Below are 23,771 nucleotides of genomic sequence, written 5' to 3' on the forward strand. Positions count from 1 at the left end.
CAATCAGGCAGCAACAGTCAAGGATATAGAGTAAGAAGAGCAAACGTGGGAGCACACTGTAAAGCTGTAAATACAACAGCCTAGAACCCGCGTGTTAACACATGGCAGATGGACCCTGGAGAGAAAAGATACAGAGTCAGACTTATGTGGAAAGACAATCTCCAACCAGAAATGAACTTCTTAGCAAGTGCTGTTTGGGTAACTAAGCAACCACAGAAACATCTATGCTTCAAAGGACACACATGAGGGTAAATTTCTAAATGAATTAGAGATTATAACATAAGAAAAATTTAAATTAATATATAGAGTAAACTCTTTTATACTAGGATAGAAAAATAATCTAAAATTGATTCAAAATCCTGAAGAAAACAACAGAACAACAGAAACAAATATAGTCAATGTAACTAGATAAAAAAACAAAGCGGGCATTTGAGGGGAAGACTTTAATCACAGAACCCAGCAGTGAATCTGTGAGCCAGAGGCCAGCCTGATCTTACACAGGGAATACCAGGTCAGTATGGCCACACAGTCTGGTCCTGTCTAAACAGAAACTTCTATATAGCATACAATAACAGAAGCTCCTGAAATAAATAAGGAAAAGTACAAACAGCAAACAGAAAAACTTATCTATAATTTCTTCTTTTTTTTCCTTTATCTCTTCCATCTCCTCCTCCTTTCATTTTCATTTTGTCTTGTTTGAGGCAGAATCCTGTTATATAGCCTAGTCTTGAATTCACTATATAAATCAGGCTGCCCTGAGCTCACAATCCTTCTAGCTAAACGCTCAACACACACACACACATACACACACACACACACACACACTCTACATGCTAGGCTTAGCTCAGTCTCAGCTGGGCTGCTTTTGAATTTAATTAAGAAAAAGCTTTTTGGTGGTCATTGGGACTGACTCTATGCATGCTGAGCAGGTGCTGTCCCACTGAGCTACGCCTCCAACCATATCTACAACTTTTAACAAACAAAGTCAGCATTTCTAGTCTATGATGAGTTCCTGAATATAAAGGACTAAAGCCTGTGACACTGAAGAGGAAAACAGTCCCCTGAGGACTGTAGTCAGCTCTGAGGCAAAGGAACTGCCTTGCAAGCATGAACACTTGGGTTCCATCCCACAGCCTACATTTAGAAAAGACAGGCGTGGTGGTGAGTATGTGTAATCCTAGTCCTGGGGAGGAGCGGCCTGGCCCTGAACTGCAGGCCAGCAAGCTCAGGCAGTGGAGGAGCTCGTCTTTTTTTTTTTTTTTTCTTTTCTTTTCTTTTCTTGTTTTCAGGTTTATTGAAAATATGGCATAACAGATTAAACAGCTCCACGTGGTGTTGTGAAATTCATGCCAACTGTAGGCTGAGTGACCTGAAGGTTAGAGAGACTGCCAAAGTCCAGAAGCTTCAGCATCTCCTTGGTGTCAGGATCCACCTCAATGATCTCCTGATCTAGGGCTGAGACCTCAGGAACGTAATTATCTCTCCTCTCTCTCTCTCTCTCGTCTTCCTGCAACTTGATAGAGATGCCTCTCACAGGACCTCTCTGAATCCGCTTCATCAGATGCGTGACATAGCCGGCTATTTTGTTCCGAAGCTTCTTGCTGGGGATAATGGCGATCTCCTTGCACACGCGCTTGTTGGTGTGGAAGTCATTACCCAGACGCGTGTAGTACTTCTCGATGATGACCCGGGCAGCCTTCTTCACGGTCTTGGTGCGAACGCGGCCCATGTTGGCGGGTCTCGGTAAAAGAGGGAGCTTGTCTTTTAAAACAATATAAAGTAAATGACACAGGAGCTTAACACCAGATGCTGTCTACTGGTCTCCACGTGCATACACACACATGTGCATGCAGACAGAAACACACACACCACTTAGAAAGGAACTCTTGAGCATCCCCTAAATACAAACACTCAACCTTGTTCCTGATCAGAGACTAGAGCTTTCCCCACAGCTGTTTTTCTCAGAGCCTGAAAACAAGGTTTTGTTGACGGGGCCGTGAAGAATAGCCCTCTTATACCTTGCAAGAACCAAGACCAGGGTCTGAGTGGGGAGCCTGGTCAGCTGGCCACCATTTGGCTATTTTAAAACTTTCAGTTTCACTCTAGAACTACCTTATAGGGTCAGGTGTGCAGGTTCACTCCGTGGGAGACTTTCACTAGCCTATAAGGTGGTACCCACTCTTACATATGTACAACCCTGCCCAACCCTTAGGAAACCCCACCAATGTCATACTATTTGTTTCTTCCCTCTCTACCTGCTTTTGGCATGCACTACATGCCATGCTTGCCACTGTGTCCCTTTGCTGACTCCCTCTCTCCCTTTCCCTCCCTCCTTCCCTCTCCACCTTTTTCCTTCTGTCCTAGCCACACAGCTGGGACAAAGGTCCCAGTGAGGCACAATGTCCACATGGGTAGCATGGGTAAGAGGGGACACTGCACAGCATGTGCTCATGGAAGGTGGAAGAAGGAAGGTCATGGAGATGTGATAAAGGTAAAGTCTCCAATTTTTCAAGAGCACCTGGTGATTTAGATATATGTAAAGGAAATCTCCCAGCTTTAAAGAGCTGGCATCCAAATCATATTTCTGGACAAACAAAAATGGCACTGTTCAGATCTCTACTTTGTTTTTTTTTTTTTGTTTTTTGTTTTTGTTATTGTTTGTTTGTTTGGTTTTTGTGTGTGTGTTGGGGGGGGGGGTTCGAGACAGGGTTTCTCTGTGTAGCCCTGGCTGTCCTGGAACTCACTTTGTAGACCAGGCTAGCCTCGAACTCAGAAATCCGCCTGCCTCTGCCTCCTGAGTGCTGGGATTAAAGGCGTGCGCCACCACTGCCTGGCTCAGATCTCTACTTTGTAAAGCTTGTTTTAAGTTTCTTCTCAGAGCACCCAGTTTTAAATCGACACATTGCATGGGCTACTGGCTTGAGACCAACTTTGAAAATCCAGAGATGATAAATGGAAATAACTTTCTGAAAATGTGCTGTGACTGATAATCTGATATTTTAGCCTTATGTGTCATTTCTGACTGTAAGCATTCATAGACTACATTCTCTTTTTTTCTTTTATCACTTAATTTATCTTACTCCATACTTTCACATTATCCCATTGCTTTTAAATATTTTAAATGTATTTTTAAGTTATAAGCAAAGTAATGGGTCTTATTGTGGCATTTCACACATCCGCATGGTTCGACATCATTCTAGTTTCTACTCACCCCACTGCCTATCTATCTGGTTCCCCTCAGTTACCCACTGCCTCTCCATCCTAAAGGAGTGCAGACTGCCCTATACTGGAGCTTGAGAGTCACATTGATTCTTTTCTGTTTGTTTTGTTTTTAAACAAAGTTTTGACACTGGGTTCATTAAGTCACTGACCCATACCTAACCTTCAGCAATTTTCCCATCTGTACAATGGAGAGCATACAATACACACGCCTGCTGCTACTGATCTGCAGGCTGAGTGACCGACCTGGAATGCATATAGCTCCTACCAGATCACTCGACTACGAGTGGTCTGTTGCTAGCATGCTACAGGCAAGATAGGCATCTGCACTCCTCAGGGCACCCACAAACATTTCATAAAGTTTGGATGTTCTGTTGACTACTACTCTATAGGTATGGGCTGTCTATCACTGAGAAAGATAATTGATAAAATTTACCGTTTGCAAGAACACAGCCGTAGCGGCTTGGTGCCTAGCACTTGTCAAGGTGCCGATTTAACATGGATTGTTTGATGGCAAGCTGTAATACCCTCCCCTGCTGTCTCCAACAGGAAGACATCCATAATTAGGGGGTCATCTTGCAGCTATTCTATAGTTTTTACAGCTCTCTTTTGTTCACATCTCAAAAATAACAGCTAACAGAGGCCCTACCAATAAATTTTACTAATTCTTTGAATAATGGAGGATGCTAGTCATAGGGCCCTGCTGATGGGAGTCCAGTATCCTCCACTAGGCAAGCACAAAAAAAAAAAAAAAAAAAAAAAGAGAGAGAGAAAGAGGGGAGGGGGCAAAAAAAAAAAAGAGAGAAAGAAAGAAAGAAAAGAAAAAGAAACACCCATGTCCTCTCTCTGGCCACTGAACTTTCTCTTTTCCTTCCTTCACATCCGTCCTTCCAGTGTTTTCTATAGCTGCTGCTGGTCCCCTCTCCCAGCCCTCTCCAGCCCACGGGATATGCAGCACACGGCTCACACCTGCTGACTGTTGTGACTTACTCATCTTACAGCCCCCTTCTCTTCACATTCTCTTCTCCCTTTTCCCTGCCTCTTCCTCGGGGTCTTTCTTTTTGTATAGGATTCTCTTCCTTTAGTCTGTTCCTTAAACTCAGGTACTACTGAGGAGTATCACTGGCCTTTCATCTGTATTCCACAGACCTGTCTGGGCATCCTGCTTGTACCTATCTGACCGAAGGGTCTGCTTGTTTGCCTTTATCTCCTTTGCCTAGACTGTAGTGCCTAGCGGGTGAGGCTTTGAGGCTTCATCTCTGTGCTCCAGCAGACAGTGACGGCGGCTGGTACCGATGGAGTGTATAAGCACAGGAGGATGGGCTTTGCTCATTTCTCACTTAGCTGACTTTTACAACACGAAGCACCATCTCAGTAACTCATCATCCCAGTTCGCTTGCTCCACTAAAGGTTAAAACCAAATCACCAGGAAGCTGGGGAGGCAGCTCAGTTGGCAATGTGCTTGTCTCAGGCACACGAGAGCCTAAGTCCAGAGCCCATGTGAAAATGCTGACATGGTAGCCTGTGCTCAGAGGGTTGGAGACAATAGATCCCTGGAGCTCACTTGCCAACTAGCCTAGTGACTTGGTTAGCCCTAGGTCAATGGATGCTCCACACCCATGTGCACAAACAGGATGGGGGGGGGGGGGGAGAGCGCAAACCTTTAAGCCATCCCTTACCAGCTTTCACCAGGGGAAGGCAGGCAGCTGAGCAATGCACACGGGCACTCTTGCCTCCTATAACTGAAGAATGTTTTTTTCTATTATCATTTATGTCTTTGCTTATGGCCCATAAAGAGTCAGATTTAACTGCATTGGAAATTTAAGGGGAAAATATAAAGGATCTTGATGAAACAAAAGTGTTGGTATGAGATGAGCCTTCCAAGGGAAATAAATTACCCAGAATCACTCTTTCTGACTCTAAGTATAGGCAGAAATATGTGGAGAGGTGCGCAGCTACCATGTAAATGTGTGGAGGCTCAGACGTAGAAATGGGCCTAATTGTATATGAGGCCATCCATTTACAAGTCAGACAGTCCAGACTCATCTTTTCAAATGTATTCTGGTCCATTTCTCCTCTCTTCTTCCACTGTCACCTGACTCTCTCCCTCCCACCAAGCAAAGAGAAAGAAGGGGCTAGCACGGGCGTGGTGAGATGCAGAGCAGAAAGGAGCATGGCGATGAGTGAGAGCACCTGAGCTCCTGCCTGCTACAGAGTGATCCCAGAACATCCCCCAATGGGGACATTTCTTAGGTCCCTCAAAGTAATGACTGCCCTCCTTCTGGCAGGACTTCCCAGTCTCTTCTCCATTATGGCTCCCTAAGAAGGCTGCTTTGTTCTATATCATACAGGATTTGATACAGTGTGAGAGGCAACACTCTCACCTCTGCTCCTGAGAATTACACGAGCCATTACACGAGAATTAACTAACCTACAGATATTTTTCAAGCTACTTTTCCATTCAGGCTTATATGTATTTCTGTGCTTCATATAATACAAACAGTGAGTTCTAGGCCGTAGCTAGGGAGAGCAGCTCAGTGAGGGAGGGAGCACTTAGCAGAAAGGCCCAGGAGTCTACCCCAGGGCTAAAGAAAACAGGGAGGAGCAAGTTCTTCCAGCCTACAAAATCCTTGCCTTTCCCAGTGCTGCCCCGAATGAGGGCATGTGGTCCAGAACACGTGAGAGTAATAATTGCTCTCAGCCTGGAGGGCCACAGATCACTGGACCTATTTCCAGGGGATAGCTGTATATGGATTTGTCTTTGTATAGGAGTACTGGCAACACACCTCTTAATGTGGTGTCCAATAAGCGCCTTAGGTGTGACCCTTTCTCTTTACTATCATCTACTGAGCACATGGTCACACACACACTCACACACAAAACAAGACAAGCAAAGGGTCAAAATACTAAAAACCAATGCACTGTGTAGTTTAAACAGATAGATTATATGGTATATAAATTATATCTAAAAGAAGCTACAACAAAAATCCTGAAAATGCTTGCACATCCCACTGATGAGACCTTGTCAGTCTTTTTGACCTTCTTGAAACAAACTCATTGTGACTGGAAGGCTCTGAGGGCTGGGGCTGGCTCAAGAGCAGAGCACCCACAGGGCATTCAGTGAGGCCTGGCCTCACACCAGCACAGACACATCATAGAGTATGACCTATGTCCAGAAAGACTAAAATTACTAATTTTGAAATACTTAAAAATAGTGGTTTAAAATATTTGAACATTTCCATGGTCCTCAGAGCAATCTTTTCAACAAACTAAATGCCAAACAATGAGAGGATATGAATCAATTACACTAGACCTGAGATATTTATAGCAGGTTTATCCCAAGTAACCTATACATCTATAAATTCTGGAAAGCCACTGACAATATCTCATTTCCCTGAAAAAAATCCTTTTAAGCTTTAAATTTTTCTTTAAGTAGAAGACTTCAACAATCTGTAAAACTAAGAAATAAGAAAGCAAGACTTGCACTAAAACGGACTCAATTCTGTGCCATGACGATGATGATTGACATCCAGAACTCACACAGCTCTCTCTAGGGCTTTTGTCTTTAATGCTTTCTAAGCAGCAGCATGCAAGAGCCAACAGAGAATGAAGTAGACGGAACCATTTGTACTGGCCAGTGATAGTGCCACTCACAGGTTATGAAACCCTTTAGTGATGTGCTGAGATGGGAAACAGGTCCTATAGACTCATGTATCTGAGCACTGGCTCCAGATGGCAGAGCTGCTGGGAAAGTTGTAGGAAGTAGGTCACTAGAGATGAGTCTTGGGGTTTTATAGTCCACCTGACTTCCTGTCCACTTTCTGCTTCCTGATTGCAGAGTCACATGATAAGCCACCTCCTGATCCTTCTGTCTGCCACATTTCCCCCCCAACCGTGCTGAACAGTATCCCCTCAAACTGTGAGCCAAATGTTCTTCCTCACTCGAGCTGGTTCTAGCCAAGTACCCAATGCATGGGCAGTAACTGAGAGCTGCCCTGTGCTGTGACCATCTATGAATGCTTCTCACATCCCATTTCCTCAGAAGGAAGGACTAACCGGCAGCTATCAAAGCTGGCCTACTTCCCCATACCCCAAAGTCACAGGGCTAAGACTGGGCAAGCGTTTAGGACTGTGGATATCTTAATACAAATTTACAAATCCTAGAATGAGTAGAAAACACATTTGTTTACATCTCAATATATCCTTATGTGGATTTTTGTTTTCTTTATGCTTTGCATTGCTGGAAATAAGATTTAGGGCCTTGCACATGCTAGGCAGAAACTATCACTAAGCTACACTCTAAGCTGAGTTGTATAATTTTAAATTTTATTCTTATTTACGAATAGGTTTATAATGTTTAAACCTAATTTCAGTCCTCCTTTATATAGAACATCTGAAGCGATCTACCATCAAGACAGCTGTGCACTGTCCTTGTGATCATGGAGAGCTAGGACAGTAGCCATGACCATAACACGTCCTAGGCTGTTCTATAAAGGAAACAACCTCTCTCCCAGACATCTGTATGCTGTCCTTGTGTTCACAGAGCAATAGGATATTAAGCCATGAACATGCCGTGCATTTAACATGTTTACCTATAACCAACAAACGATTTGGCTAAATTTTCCGATGAAATCAAACAGTAAGGCATTAGCCAGAGGCTGAAATTCAAACCAAAGTTAAATTGTCATCGGAGTAAGTAATTAAGCTCATTAATGACAAATACAAGGTACATCAATAATGCAAAGGAAGTAAGGACAGGGCGCCTATAAATATAAAATGCCAAAGGCTTAGCCAAAAATATGAATGTCTGCTGCTGGAAATAATGATCAGCCGGTCCTGTTTCCACTCTGGACCATGTTAATGAGCTCAGGCTGCAGCACAGGGGACTCGGAATGACTAATTAAGAAATAGTTCTTGTGGTATATAAACACAATGTTGTGTTATTCAGCCCCAAAAGAGATGGAATCCTTCCATTTGCAGCAGTACAGATGGAACTGGAAGATACCAAGAGAAATAAGTCAGGCACAGAGACACAAATGTCACATAGTCTCATTCATTTGTAGAAGATCAATGTTGATCTCAAAGAGACAGACTAGAATATTGCTTATCAGATTCTGGGAAGGGTATGAGAAAGCACAGTATAAAAAGGCTGGTTGGGCAAAGGCGGGTGGGGGGCAGATAGAATGGAGAGACACATTTCAGGTTTTACAGCACAATAAGGTAGCTCTGGTCATAATACAACCCTAGGGAGGATTTTGAATGTCCTCACACAGAGACATGATTGTGTAGCTGTGGCCACAGTGGGTTCTCAAGCTCATCTGATTACTGGCTACTATACTGTCTTGAAATGTTACTAGACCCATAAACAAGTTTTGCTACTACATAGAAATCACAAAAATTTAAATATTATTAAAAAGAAATAACTCCTCAAATAGTTAAACAAAACACAAGGCCTCAACAGTTTAAAGTCTATATGGTGAGCAGTTTTCTAAAGCAGAGAATCCCAAGGAGGTGGCTGTCACCTGAGAGGCACAGTGCCAGCTGCTGGGTAGCTTCAGTCTTGCAGTCTGATTCATCTGTTTCACTTCTCATCCACAGCACAGCGAGACCACGATATTGATTTACTCAGCATCCCCTTTTATTGTGATATAAGCAGCACACAAAACAGTGAAACACTGTGTAAACTTAGCAATGGCTAGGAGATGAACTCTAACCAGCACCCAGAAGCTCCTGTCCACCCGCCCCTTCTTGGTAAGTCTCAATAGGCGATTAATTGAATCTTCCTATGCTGTTCTCTTCCTTAAGCAACTTGGTTATTTTTGATCCTGTATGTCTCTTTTTAAATTTCAGAATTAGCCTATAAGATTCCACTAAAAAAGAAACAAAACAAAACAACAAAAACCAGTTTCATTAGATAGATTTAGAAAAAGGCCATATTTTCTATGAACCTTATTTAGGATAATAAGGGGCACTGCACATTTCTTTCAAAAAGCAAGATAAGAATAAAAACCACCATTCTCATTTTAAAAAATGTGCAATATTCAACCAAAGAACATAGACCTCATGTTTGAGGACCTTCTGTGAAAAGCTAGCCTCCCTCAAGATGACCACTAAGAGCATTTCAGCCAGGAACCTTTCTCAGATCCCACAACATGGCTACTCAATCAGTGCACACAGGGCTTTGCATTAAGACCTTCACTGTTTTTAGAGCCACCAGAGGACACACATGTGAGGGCCAATGTGATCACGGGAGAACAAACAGTTAAAAATACTTGAAACGTACTAGGTCAAAGGATAAAAAAGTTATTAAGATCCTGTTAAATAATACAATAAAAATGGTAACAGACAAAATGGATTAAAAGACTCTCATTGTAATCTTAAAATTTTAATTCAAGCTCATTGGTCTTAGATGAATAAATTATTATATTTTTATTAAATAGCATATGACAAGGTCCATGCAAGGCACAGCTCTTTTACCTACTGGCTGCACATCCTTCAATAAGCTATTTGACTTTTCAAAAGCTTGGTTTCCTTATCTACAAAGTGTAAGTAATACTGGCTATCTGGGGTATATGTGTGTGTGTGTATACATGTAAGTGTATAATTACATATGTGGGGTATGTATTGCATGTGTGTGTATGGCTTTTGTTTAGCTTGTTTTGGACATGAGACCCTATTCTTGAGTAATTAGTGATCACACAAAATGATCGTCCTGCTTCAGTGTCCACAGTAACCAGGACTGTGGGTGCACACCAAGTGTCTACAGTAACCAGGACTGTGGGTGCACACCAAGTGTCTACAGTAACTAGGACTGTGGGTGCACACCAAGTGTCTACAGTAACCAGGACTGTGGGTGCACACCAAGTGTCCACAGTAACCAGGACTGTGGGTGCACACCAAGTATCTACAGTAACTAGGACTGTGAGTGCACACCAAGTGTCCACAGTTACTAGGACTGTGTGAACACCAAGTGTCCACAGTTACTAGGACTGTGCGCACACCACCTTTTCTGTCTCCTCAGCTGTATTTTTATACTTTGCCCGAGTCTCACTTCTGTTAGATCAGTCTAGATGTAACCAGGCTCCAGCTCTGCTTTATTTTCTCTACCAGTGCAAAGAGATGGTCAGCAATCAAAGCATCAGGGAACGGAGGTCTAAGTGCACTAACTAGGTAGATGGTCATTCCGATCATTTTTACACTCACTTATCTAGTGCAACTTGTGAGTAAGTTCCATTGAGCTATGTCTCCAAGTCATTTGCATCTTAAGGCTTTTCTCTTCTAATTGCAGAATGAGAAGCTTTATTTCCCTTAAAGAAATTTCAAGCCTCAGCAAGCAGATGGTATAGTCCATTCAGAATTCATCTCGCAAGGTCACACTGTTCATTCAGTTTATAAGAAACTCTGAAGCAATTGAGAAATTCTGTGAGGCTGAAAAAGTGTGACATTGTCCACAACTGGCTTGATGACAATGCTCCAGATCATGTGAATTCTCAGTCAATTATGACCACAAATATTAGATGGCTCTCCCATCCTACTAGGCTTGAACCTGAATGAGTTACAGAAGCTTCCAAAAGTCAAGTGTCTTTTCAAACTGTGAAATCTTTATTCTATTTCAAATATTCAGGAGCCATACGAGAAGACACTACTATAGGACAGAAAAAGAAATGACCTTACAGGCGAGTAGAGGGGGCAGTCCTCGTGGCTCTGATACTTACAGCATTACTGCAGAGCTGGGGTGCAGCTCAGGGGGATGAACACTGAGGTCCAGCATCCCCAGCCCTGCACAAAAGGCAAGAGAACTAAACCCTGACCAATATGGCATTAAGAAGCACACTTAACTCTAGTTTCAGTATCTCAACACTTCAGAATCCTTCCAGCTCTGAGATTCTATATGCAAGGTATACCAAGGGGGGATAAAGAGGGAATGCCAGGTCACCCTTGTCGGTTCATATATTTAATGTTCTGTCACCCCAGAAACTTCAGTTCATTAGTGACATCTTTATGAAGAATGGATCCTAACGGACGTCCAGGAGGCAGAGGGCCACCATCAAGAGCTGTTCCAAGTCTATCATACGGAGGAGGTTTCAGGAACCAGTAAAGGTGTTCGATGAACTGAACCAAGAACCCCTGTGTCTCTGCCTGAAGGCAATGCTGCTCAGCTTTAGCTGTTCCTCAAAGAAGCTTAAGCGCACACATAACTCAGACTTTTAGGCAGGTCCTAGGCACTGGGTCCAAATGATTCCAGTGTGCAGGTGCAGTGGAGAAAAGTCCACACTCTGGAAGCAAACCAGCCATGAAAAGAAAGCACAGAAAAGCCACCTCGCCAGCACCAGCAAAGGGATACCACAGATCCAGCCATGAAAAGAAAGCACAGAAAAGCCACCTCGCCAGCACCAGCAAAGGGATACCACAGATCCAGCCATGAAAAGAAAGCACAGAAAAGCCACCTCGCCAGCACCAGCAAAGGGATAGCACAGATTCATGTGCTGAGGCTTCGACTCTCTAGATTGTGTGGCAAAGAATTTGTGTGTTCATGACCATAGTAGAGAGATTAAGTTATAATGGTCTCACGAAAAACTTAACAGTAAAGATAATTACAGGTAACGAAGACCTGTCTTCACTCCATAAAGGAAATACTGATTGCAGCCTCTCAGGCCAGCATCCTCTAGTTGCACCACAAGGAGGCGAGGTAGGGTATGTGTGCTGCCTTAGCCAGATGAATCTTGTTATTATAGGATGAAGCCAGGCCTGCAGCTTAACCTTCAGAGTCTGTTGCTCACCAACACTGCAAGGTTTGAGGGAACATTTCTCCTGGACACTACGGAAGCGTCGATGAACAATATTTGCATAAATGAGAGTACTATCATGTCTTTGCATAGAGGTAAGAAAATCCCTTCAAAGGCACTGAGGTAGAGACAGCAGCTACTGGAGGCTGGAGGTCTCCTGAATGCTGCTTGCAAAGGACAGGGTGAGATATGGGCAGAACAGGATGCAAAGATTCATGATTCAGAGGTCTGGCAGCTGAACATCATGAGGTGCTTCAGTCAGGATCCTCCACTATGGTCAGACCGGCCCCTAGAGCTCCACTGAAGCACAAGACCAAGATGAAGTCTGGGAATGGAATCCTCAAGAGGTGATTAGGGGTGGAGGCTTCTGAGGCCTGAGTGACTTCCCACCTTCCTCGGAACAAGCCTATTTCTGATGGGTGGGAGTATTTCCCCTTACACACACACACACACACACACACACCCCTACCTTATCTCTCATTTCTCTTATCTCCTATGTTCGATCTTCCCATTGACCCATTAAGGTTTTATCTGGTATTCTTGGAAGGAAAGAGCCAAACCCAAACATCTGAGATAGCCTACTGGAGAGTGAATGGATACCACCCTTCAAGTGCCAGCACTAAAAACATCATTTCATAATCCCTTCCAGGAACAGGCACTTAGATGCACCCTTCTAATCTACAAAACAGTGAGAAAAACTTCACTAAACACTGCACCAAACATAGCCTGTGCCCACTGGGACACTCCCATTTCCCAACAACAAAGCCCTTAGAGGACAGTCTCCTTAAGCTGGGGAGAAGAACTTATCTTTAGGCATGTCAAGTGGGTTACTAGTGCTCTGAACCTCTTAATGCTCTTAAACCCTCATGTTACTGCTTCTAGATTTGTTTGCTAGGGATAAAAGCTAATCTTATTGTGTGTGTGTGTGTGTGTGTGTGTGTGTGTGTGTGTGTGTGTGTGTGTGTAAAGAATTTCTCCCTTAGGGAGAAAAAAAAAAAAAAAAACAAACCACAGGAAGTATTAGCATTCCTTCTCAAAACAACAGTGACAGGAAAGCCAGACTCAGATGGGAAGGTTCTCTGAGCTCCTGGAAACTCAGGTGCAAATTGTGTGTTGAGTGCTAACTCGAAGCAAAGATGCTCATTCACATCCGCTCCCAGACGCTCTTGCCTGGTTGAGATGATAAAAGTAGAGAATTAACAAAAAATTATCCTTCTGGCAACAAATTGCCCATCTGACTCGCAGATAGTCTGTGCCCTGCCTTATTTCACAATGGAAGAACAACCTCTGACCCCCAGTGTCTCTCTGAGGTCATGGAAGAACAACCTCGGAAACGTCCCCCATGTCTCTCTCAAGTAGTTCTTATTATTTCCTTTCCCATACCATAAAATTCTCCCTGCCTACTTCATCATCCCAATTAGCACACAATTGTTTTATAGATCCACATTAAAATGAGCTTCCCAAGACATCCCAAGGCTCCAACCCTCCCCAGCTACCGCTCCTGCTCCTTTCTTTTTTTTAGCCTTGCATTCTCTCCTGCCACTTAAGACAACATTAATATCCACCGTTCCATGGGATGATTCTTCTAAGGACACATCAGTTTGTCCTCTGCCAAAACAAGGGGTCAGGCGTGTCCACTTCTTACTCTGACTTCTCAGCATCATTGGATGCTGTCAAATTCTATCTTTAGAATTTTAGGCAATCTTACATAGTACCATGCTTCCAAATGCCCATCTCTAGCCAATAACTACCAAGGTTCATCTCTACCCCTGGCTTCAGTGCTAAGCTCCAGACTCACATACTCTGCACTGTGTGAATGTGCCTATTTAACATTTCATTTAGATATATCCGAAACTATAGCTCTTAAGATTACAACAATGATAGTGTCAGTAGCTGCAGCTAACCTTTCCTGAGAAATTACAGGTGGCTAATCATGTTTTAGCTTCAGGAGTACTACTAATTCATTCACTTTTCACATCAACCAAACAGCTTTTGTAGATGAGGTCATTGAAAACATCTAATAGTCTACACGGCAATAAATAACAGAACCATAAAATTCAAAACTAACCTTGCCCTCTACCACCACCAACAGGAAATAAAAAACTTTTGGGATTGAGCTCAGCGCCCATGTGCAAATGCAAGCCATTAACAACTGAGCAACACCCCTGTCTGAGCTTGGCACAAAATCTGGATTCCCATTCTTTGGACTGGTTCTTTTATATCCATGTGTTCAAACCTAACACTTCTCTCTTGCTGTATCTATTCCATCACTCAATCTAAGTACATCTTGAGCCTGCCTTTAGGTCCTTCCTTCTACTGGAACCCAAGGCCTAGTTTGCCCCTCTCAATAAGAAATAACTGAAGAAATATATAACTTATCATGGCCTCTCTGCTTCTACTCTCATCAACAGCCCTCCGCCCCCATGTATGTGTGTGCGTGCATGTACGTTTGTGTGTGTGTATTGAAGTTGCCATGCATACACATGTATTTAAAATGTTCCTAGTGTCTGGTGCCCTTTTTCTCTGTAGTCAAGCCCCTTGAGACATCCCCAGCTCATGCTGGCACACCTTCCTTCAGGTCCTGGAATGCACCCCCAGCTCCTTCCAAGCTCCACGAGTCTGTAGAGCATCCCTGTGCCTGGGGTGCATCCCTGGGATTCCTACTTGATTCCTTCCTGATGCGTAAGCGTCAGTTCAATTCCACCCTTGCCAGCCTCCCCTTACGAAGAGTCTCATCTGCCCACCGTGCTTTACTTCTCTGGCACTCATGAGAACTGCTCATACTGCCATGCGCTCCTGGCTGCTTTTGTATGTCCTTCCTCCACGACACAACATATTCCATGACAAGGAGGATTACGCTGGGGCAGTGAGTGGCACTTACCTCACTAGCACTTTTGGAAAACTGAATTTCAAATTCCAATTACTTTCTCTTACAACACATTCTCCCAGTAATGGAGTTGGTGGCTATTTGGAAAGTATGTAATACATATAGCATTCATAGTTTTTCCACGTGAACTGAAATGTTATTCTTCTAGATCTATTTGCCCTACCTGGAAACTTTTAGAGAACATAAAATATGCTTTTATTTCTTCTATCTGAACTGTGCTTACAAACAGCTACTGTCACTTTGGCTTGTTCTGTCACAGCCTAAGGGCTATGTTCTTCTGGCTCCCTGTCAGCCTAGAGCACCTCCACAGACTCACACTTCTGTTCCCTCTGACACTGAGGACTACTGCACTTAACCTCTACAAAAGCAGGATTAAACTTTCTCTGCACATACCCTAAAAAAAAAAAACCAAGACCTATATACAAGAACCTAAAAACTCTCATTCTAACACTGTTGTTCAAACACTGAGGACAAAAGAACCCTAAAAAAAGCACAGTTCTACGGCAATTTCCAGTATTAACACTATTACTGTCAGGTTAACAATGGAGAGCACAGTCGTTAAATTCACAAATGTTAAGTATCCTGAAATTAAAAATTATATGGAATCATTGCCTACATATGCTAAGTAGATTAACAGGAAGGGTTATTTTATTGAGTATAAAAATGAGACTAAGAGGAAAAGATTCCTGACCACAGGTAATGTGACAAGAAGAAAAGGCAAAAAGAGACACTCTAATTTCCTCACATAAGTCCAAATCTCCATCTACTTCCCCTTAAATACTTTATTTCCTAAAAATCAACAACAGCTACCAAATCTTCTGGAAAGGAAACAAAGCACTAACATTCACCCCCAATTCTGCCTTCAGGACAAGTGAACATTACCAACCCCTCCCCTTCCTGTCCTCTGTAAAACGGGGAGGGGAGGGCAGGTCTGGAGGCTTCTGTGGCTGAGGGGCAGCCTCTCTAGCTGAGACCGAGGGGCAGCATCTTTAGCTGAGGAGCTGGCTGCTTTTGTCATTATTCCAGGCACAAAGCAAGTGTCTCTCAGGATCTGTGATCAGGAAGGGCTATAAATGGCAAGTGTGCACAATATAAGCTGCAGCCATAGGATATGTGTGATATGTGTACATGCAGCCATAGGATTATGTGCATGTGTGTGTTTAGGGTTGAAAATTCAAGACAGGAAGGACCAGGACACCAAGAACAGAAATGTCTCACAACCTGAGGTGGCCATGTTGGGACAGGCATTCTACAGAGTTATCTTGTCCTGTCCTATCCAGCTCTGAGCTGTATCAATTACAGATCTGTCATCTTACATTCTGAGAAAGGAAAAGACATTTCAGGAAGATGCAGATAGTTTATCTGGACTATCCTTCATTTATACTTCTGTTCACTGAAGAAAAGTATGAAAATGTTACCTGTTGTTTCTGCATTTACTGCTTGATTATCATTTTGAAAAAGGACACCAAGAGAAGGCCTGTGAACACGGTAGCGCAGTGTTAATGGGAGCCCTGTGATCTCACACCTAGGATAGACCTTCCTTTGCAATGCTCGTGCAGTGAAGAGTCTAGGCTTCTACTCTGTGTTAGGGTCCATACAGAGACTGTCTCACTAATAACGATTAAAAAAGAAATGGCACCGAAGTGTTCATGATTGACTCAGAATGTTTATGTGTTCAACAGGGTTTCTGTAAGACAGTTTAGAGAATGTCATGGTCACGCTTCATTTCTGGTTGGGGTATAGGGAAAAGAAGGGAGCTTGTGTTGAAGTGTGGCCAGTCAGACCCAGCATCTGACTGTAAGGATCCTTGGAGTCTCACTGTGAGTCGATGCTGGGATGGGCACTCTCATTTAAAGAAGCCCACATGGCTCCAATGCTCAGTGTTGTCTGTGGACAACAAGAGAAGGACATGTCCTCCTTTTGAAAAGAGGTGTAGAAATTACCTAGTGTAAAGAATGTTCCTCCTTCCCAATAGCTTGTGGTAGCATGGAACATAAAAGCTGGTTTCACATCCTGATCCTGAGTGTGTGAGCTGGATCCACAGAGGAAGACCATACGTAGACACGATGGTGTGCTTGAGTTCCTCCACTGAGAGAGGAGGGAAGACAGGAGTACCGAGCAGAAGAAAAGGGCTATCTAAAAAGCCAGCACTCTGCCAATGAGACGTGTTCTCAAACTCAAACATGCCTAAGATACCTTACCTGGATCAACAGTTTTCCTTTGGATCATGGAAGCACACTTACTGAGCACCAGCTATAAACTGATAATTCTAGATGCTGTGGAGTTTCATTTTAAAGGGTAAAGAGGAAAAAACATTAAGTCAGATGACATAAATCAGCTGAGTGTATCTGATGCATGACAATCAAGACTGGATAAAAACTAAAATGATTCAGTCTTACAGAGAAAATGACAGACAAGTGAGGACCTGACGCTTCAAAAGAGGGAAGACCACGATCAAGGTCCCAAAGAGCATGCCCTGTATGTACTGAAGTAAAGAAAACAACACAGACAGTACTTAGAAATTAAGTTCCGGAGGCACGGGGCATTGGGTAGGGCCTGTGGGCTACTGGAAAGAGCATGCCTTCATTTGCACAGAGTAGAAGCTCCCTATACAAAATGTTAGGCATGTGGTCAGGGTCTGATGTTTGTTTTTTAAGTCTCCAGGGGAGAGGGACAGAAGCTCATGCTGGATCACCAGTCTGTTGTGATGGTCCAGGTCCGAGCAGGAGATACCATACGGGATGGCCAGGGACAGGGCTGTTAAAATGAACAAGGTCCTGCTCTGGGAACATTTTGGAGGCAGAATTAGCAGGACCTGATAGATGGGACAGGAAGTGTCAGGAGGATGTTTGTTCGCTGTGAAGATGAAGGTGCTCTTTGCTCAATCACTTTACAGCAGCCAGGAGAGGGGCAGGGATGCCTGCTCCAGAGCAAACCTGTATTACAAGGCTCAGATGCTGGCCAGACATGGAAGTCAGAGCATCAAGCAGCCGTAATTTTCCCTCTGCAATCCAAGGAAGAGGTCCACGCAGGACATAGAGAGTGAAGAATCTTCATCACAGAAATGACCTAAAGCCCTAGAGACTGTACCCAAATAGAGATGGGAGGCCTTGAACAGGCACAGCACTTCTGGTTTACAGGTAGGAAAGCAGACACTGGAAACATTCTCCAAGCAGTCGCAGCCAACTGGGATGCAAAGGCTGGGAGGGTGATGTGCTGAGGCGACAGATGAAGATGACTTGTTTCAAGAAGCAGGGATCAAGGAGATCATAAGTGGACAGCAGCTGTAACAGGACAGGCATTCAGCACAGACCACTGGACCCAGCACCATGGCAAGAGCTGGTCACCTTGACAAGGGGAGTGTGAGGCTAAGTGAGGATATGCCAGGATAGGTTTAAGAAAGAAGACGATTTCTAGAAAACACCAAGCATTCCCAAATAGCTTACTGCATTCTTCCATGAAGCGTCTTTCAAAATGGAATAGGACAATCAACAGGACCTGCTCAGTGTATCAGAGCTGCCGTATTACTTTCAGGTATGTCAAAGTATGGCACAAGAGAAGTAGTTTAACATGTTGACTGAATATTAAGATCTTCTACCATACACTAATTAAAACTTGATACATATTTTACTCAACTGATAAAGAAGAAACAATGACAATTGGGTCAAACACTAGCCAAGGGACCAGTAGGCCTGGGTTCTCTAATATTCTTGTGTTTCTAAATTAACAAAGTAATTTACACTTATATGATCCACTTTACCATGCACATCCCAGAAACATCCCACAGGATAAAGAGGATGCTATCGATCTACCTATGAAGGCATTGACAGCCATGCCCTGGAAGGTAAATACCACACTTCTTCACAGCTGAAGAGATAGCCTGAGGTCATGAGGTCACAGCCAGGTCACAGCATAACTCAAAAGGGCAGTATAGAGCTGGGTTTTCACAGTGGAAGTAGCTCCTCTGACAGGCCTTTGGTCTTCTCGGTTTACCTGAAAATTTGCCTACAGCTGTAGGGGCAGTCACAGAAGGCTTCTCTCCATGTCTGTATCATAAGGGTTAGATGATGCAATACAGAGTTACAAAGCAGAACCCCTATGGCCGCACCCTGGGAGACACAGAGGAGCAACTGTAGCTCACAGTTACTGAGTGTTTACTATGTACTAGATAGGATTCTAAATGCTTTTCCATGAACTACCTCACTATTCCCCTAAAGACAGATGTGAACAACAGCCCAGTGCTACATATGGCACAAAGGTCACAGCCATACACACACACACATATAACTAAATATCAGGGTGGGAGCAACACACACACACACACACAAGTACACTCTTGCAAGCACAAAGCCTTCCCTCTCTGAAACTTCTCACCAGACAGAAGGTCCCATGAAGTAGAAACTTTTGGTTGTTTTGGAAAGTCAGTTGTGTCAAATGGTGTTTTGTTGGGACAAACACGGGAAGGAGTTTTTTTGTTTTGTTTTGTTTTTTAAGTGGACACAGGTCAAAGTATATTTTGCTAAAACAGATTCTAGAAGAAATTTCGATAAAGCAGACATGTTTTACTTGGTGATAAAGGATTCTTCAATAACAACATATATATATTTGGTTTGCCTTATGTTATTGAGCTCCATTTGTCAGGACTCTATAAAGAAAAACACTTCTAGTGGGGTTCTGGCGGCTTCTTGTCACTTTGTGGACATGGGCCAATTGACTACGTGATGTTAGCTGATACAGACTTAGAGAGTTTTACTAAGACTCATGTGCTAACAAGACACATGATGAGGCAAGGCCCGTGGAAAATGTGTGATGCTTAGCGGGAGCCTCTAGTCAATGGACTATGAAAGGGGCAAGCTTACCTATTCAGCTTTATAATGTTTGTGGTCCCATGACTTCACTGACAGAGACACAGCCGAGAACTATTCCTGGTGTCCCTGGTGGACTTGGTCACTCCTGCTGAGGGCTGGCTATTTCTGTTGGGTCTTGCCACTACTGCTAATTCATGTTTACTATTTTAACACTACTAAACTAGACTGATGGTGTTTGCAAGTAGATCCTGACGCTACTAAACTAGACTACTACTATATATTTACTCCAAAAACCTACTTCTAAACAGGTCCACATCCCTGAATCCTAGTGACCTTTATTTTCTACTATCTCTGGTAAGTGGTGGTCTAGAGGGAAGGTTAAAATGTTTAAAAACCATTATTAAAAATAGAGTTAAAAAAAAACAAAGACTACAGTCCCAATTTGAGAAACAGGGAAACCAAGCTGGGGAGCAGAGCCACATAGAATAAGAAAGTGCAGGGAAATACATGAGACAATGGTGGTACCCTGATGGTGCTGATGTTGGCGAGCTGGCTTTCCTTCGCTTTCACCATGATGGGAGTGGGAAATCAGCATCATGTCAGCACCCATATTCTCACAGACTCCAGCTACATTTACATTCCAAGTAATAAAGTCCTGATGTCCCGGGGAGGCAGAACATATCAAAGACCTCACAGTGGCTGTCAAAGTTGGGCTCTACCTACTCCCCTCTGTAGTAGATGCTTGTCCTTTGAAGACAGTTAGAGGAAGCCATATGTCATCATCTCCTTTGTGATGTAGAATATAACAAAATCAAGGCTTTGTTTCTAAGAACTATAAGGAACTCTGGACAGAATAATTTTGATTTCTGTTTGCTTGTCGAGCAAACATTTACTTAGCAAGTAAATGGATTGTGGTAGCTTGACCTTGTGACACAAAGGGCCACAGAAACAATTTCCTATATAAGATAGTAACATAATCAAAGAGAAATGCGTCCAGACTGCTGCTAAGGACATCAACAGGGATCGCACCCCTGACATTATAGACAAATGTCCTCTAGGAACAGAAAGGCAAATACATAACACATTTTAGATTAGTTTAGTTCAATCCTGCCTCTGGGAGAGGGACAGAATGCATTTCTCCCTCGCTCTGCACCTCAATCCTGAGAGATGTCACCACCTCACCTGCTCACTTCTCTTGTCAGGCATGCTCAGCTCATTCACAGCATGCACCTGTCCTCGTCACACACTCCCATATATCTTGTCGTTTCCACAATTGCTTCTCACCTCTGAGGGCACCCACAGCACCCTCCATGGCATTTTATGCTCATGCTCCACATAGGGAACCGGAAGCAGAAAATCTTTCATGTTCTGCCCACACATCCACGTCCTAGGCCATCTCCTGTTTTATACAGGCCATCTAATTACAACCATTACTTTCACTGATATCTGCAGCCAGGCTCACTTTCCTGCTCACTTGGTGGAATGGCTGTGTGCACAGTGAACAGAAGTGGCCCAGAGTCATGTCTCAGCCACAATACAATTGCTAGAGTAAGATCCTCTAGAACTCTCCGCTCAGTTTCTGTGATCCTGGAAGCCCATGTTGAAATACAAGTCTCTGGCATCCAAGGGGCCCTGAACAACAACACTGAGCAAAACCCCCTGATAATTCACTGACTCTGTCATGTGAGTGAGAAGCAAGCCACTGAAATCCTCCAGTTGTGAGGACGCTATAACCCTAACTACTCTGAACTCACCACATCTCCAGCCCATTTCATTCTTCTGTGGAACATGGGAGAGAAGCCCATGGGATTCTGGTACTAACTGCTGACAGCCATCCAATCTGACCAGTACGACGCTGCAGAGCCTAATGAGAGACCAGCAGAGGTCAAAGTCTATCAGTGAAGATAACAACCAACCAGAAGGGGTGAACATAATGCAAGTGTGTGGCCAGATAGTGCAAAGAGTCCACAGGACTTGATCCATGCCACTCTTTGGCATTACAGTTTCATTATTCTGACTTGCTACACATTCAAAGAATACTGAGAGTCTATTCAGTTATGAAAAAAAAAAATCTCAAGATAGAAATTTAAGGCTATCTCAGCATACATTTTTTTCATTATGCAGACATATGAATAGAACAAGAAAAATGTTCAAATTAGTCTACATTAAAATGTACCATCAAGTACATCCTGGACTGAATTCATGGTTGCTGTAATTCCAGAAGATATTTGCATCGATCTGTCACTATATAATCTGGCAGGGTGAGTCAGAGGACAAAAATCTCAAGCCAATCTCGTGGTTAACATTAAATCACTAGGAGACAAGCAATGGTAAAGAGGTACGAGTACTCTGCTGTAAAGAAATAGTCCAGATACCTGTTTAGGTCAAAGGTCTGCATTTGTAATTCCTGTTCCCCACCACAGAGAACTTGCCAGGTCTCCTAAAGAAAGGTTCCACTGACTCTGTGGTGGCTAGTAATATAAGCTACCTGGGAGGAAAAAAACTTGATTGAGAAGATGCCCCCACCATATTAGCCTGTGGGCATGCGTAGTACATGGTCTTGATCAGTGACTGACGTGGGAGGCCCAGCTCACTGTAGGCAGGTGCTACTGTGCACATGTATGTGGGTCTGATGCTATGAGAAAGAAAACTGAGTAAGCCATGATGAGCAAGTCAGTAAAGCAGCACTCCTTCGCGGCCCTTCATCAGCTCCTGCCTCCAGGCTCCTGCCTTGACTTCCCTGGATGATGGACTATAAGCTGTATGCTAAAATAAACCCTTTCATCCCTGAGTTGCTTTGGCCCTGATGTTTCATCACAGCAACAGAAATCCTAACTAGCTGGGTGTGGTGGCACATGCCTTTAATCCCAGCACTCGGGAGGCAGAGACAGGCGGATTTCTGAGTTTGAGGCCAGCCAGGTCTACAAAGTGAGTTCCAGGACAGCCAGGACTATACAGAGAAACCCTGTCTCGAAAAAAAAAAAAAAAAAAGAAATCCTAACTAGAACAAACAGATCCAAAAGGTAAAAAACAGAGCCAAACAGAACCCAAAATAACTCACTGGTTCAGACAACTGGTCTTCCTCCTTTTCAACAGAGAAGTACTAGCTGAAGTCAGGGCTCTTTCTGTGTGAGCCATCACAGGAGACCTAGAAATGCAGCTGCCCCACATGTGCCTAATTCAACAGCTGTTTTCACTCAGATTTGTATAGTGTCTGTCTACCAGCAGCCCAACAGGTGGCTGGACTCCATATCCACGAAACAGTCTTGTTTACCAACTGCATCTGCCATGCCCTGGGTGCCAAGTCCACGGAGGGTTATCACATGCCTTTAAATATGTGCCACAAGGGACTGGGTCTAACACTGGCCATATCTTGGAGGTAAAGAGCTGAGGCTTTGATAAGTATATCAGAAAGGAACGTACAGTTGAACTTTGGCCCAACAGGCCCCATAGCCCATGCTCACACCATACTAAGCGACTAAGCAGGGAGATCAGCTGCTCCAACACACATTGCAAAGTCTTAAAGTCAAACCCTGTGTATGCCTCTAGATAAATTAAACCATGGCAGAAGGAAAAAAGTGAGAGATTAAGGACACATTCCAATTCATTCCATCCCAAATCAATGACTGGCGATTACCAAGCAGACAAGCCAGCTCACATCCCTTCTCTTTGTGCTGGCACATACTCTATTAATAAAGGGCATTCTAATAAATTCTTTGTTCCCAAGTTTCTATTACAATATTTATGAGGACCATAGGAGAAAATAATTGCTAGAACCACACGGCCCATCTGGGTACTCTTTACTCACATGCACAGACCATGCAGGAATAGGAGTTGGTTCTTGGTGCCACAGCTTTCAAAGGTCACAGAAACGCTGGCTTACACTCAGAAGCATGTGTCGAGGATAGGGGAATAACTCAAAACCAAAACAAGTTAAGGGCCTAGATACATTCAGTTTATAGAGGAGAGAAGCCTACTCATACCTCAAGAGCGCTCACATAGTTAAGACCTATTATTGTGTGCGGAAGTAGGAGGGAAGATAAAATAGACTGAAATTTCTGAGTTTATACC

At 43.5% G+C, this 23,771-nt stretch overlaps 1 protein-coding gene and 1 pseudogene across 7 annotated transcripts in view; both read right to left on the bottom strand.

Annotated features, from left to right (window-relative positions):
• Nucleotides 1-23,771, bottom strand: part of Btbd9 (BTB (POZ) domain containing 9) — a 367,098-nt gene that overhangs the window by 178,781 nt on the left and 164,546 nt on the right. The window lies entirely within an intron of this gene.
• On the bottom strand, nt 521-1,876 carry Gm6402 (predicted pseudogene 6402; annotated as a pseudogene). The gene has a single exon (NR_030688.1). The product of NR_030688.1 is annotated as a predicted pseudogene 6402 (transcript).

This window comes from Mus musculus, chromosome 17, assembly GCF_000001635.26.
Source record: "Mus musculus strain C57BL/6J chromosome 17, GRCm38.p6 C57BL/6J".
NCBI lineage: Eukaryota > Metazoa > Chordata > Mammalia > Rodentia > Muridae > Mus > Mus musculus.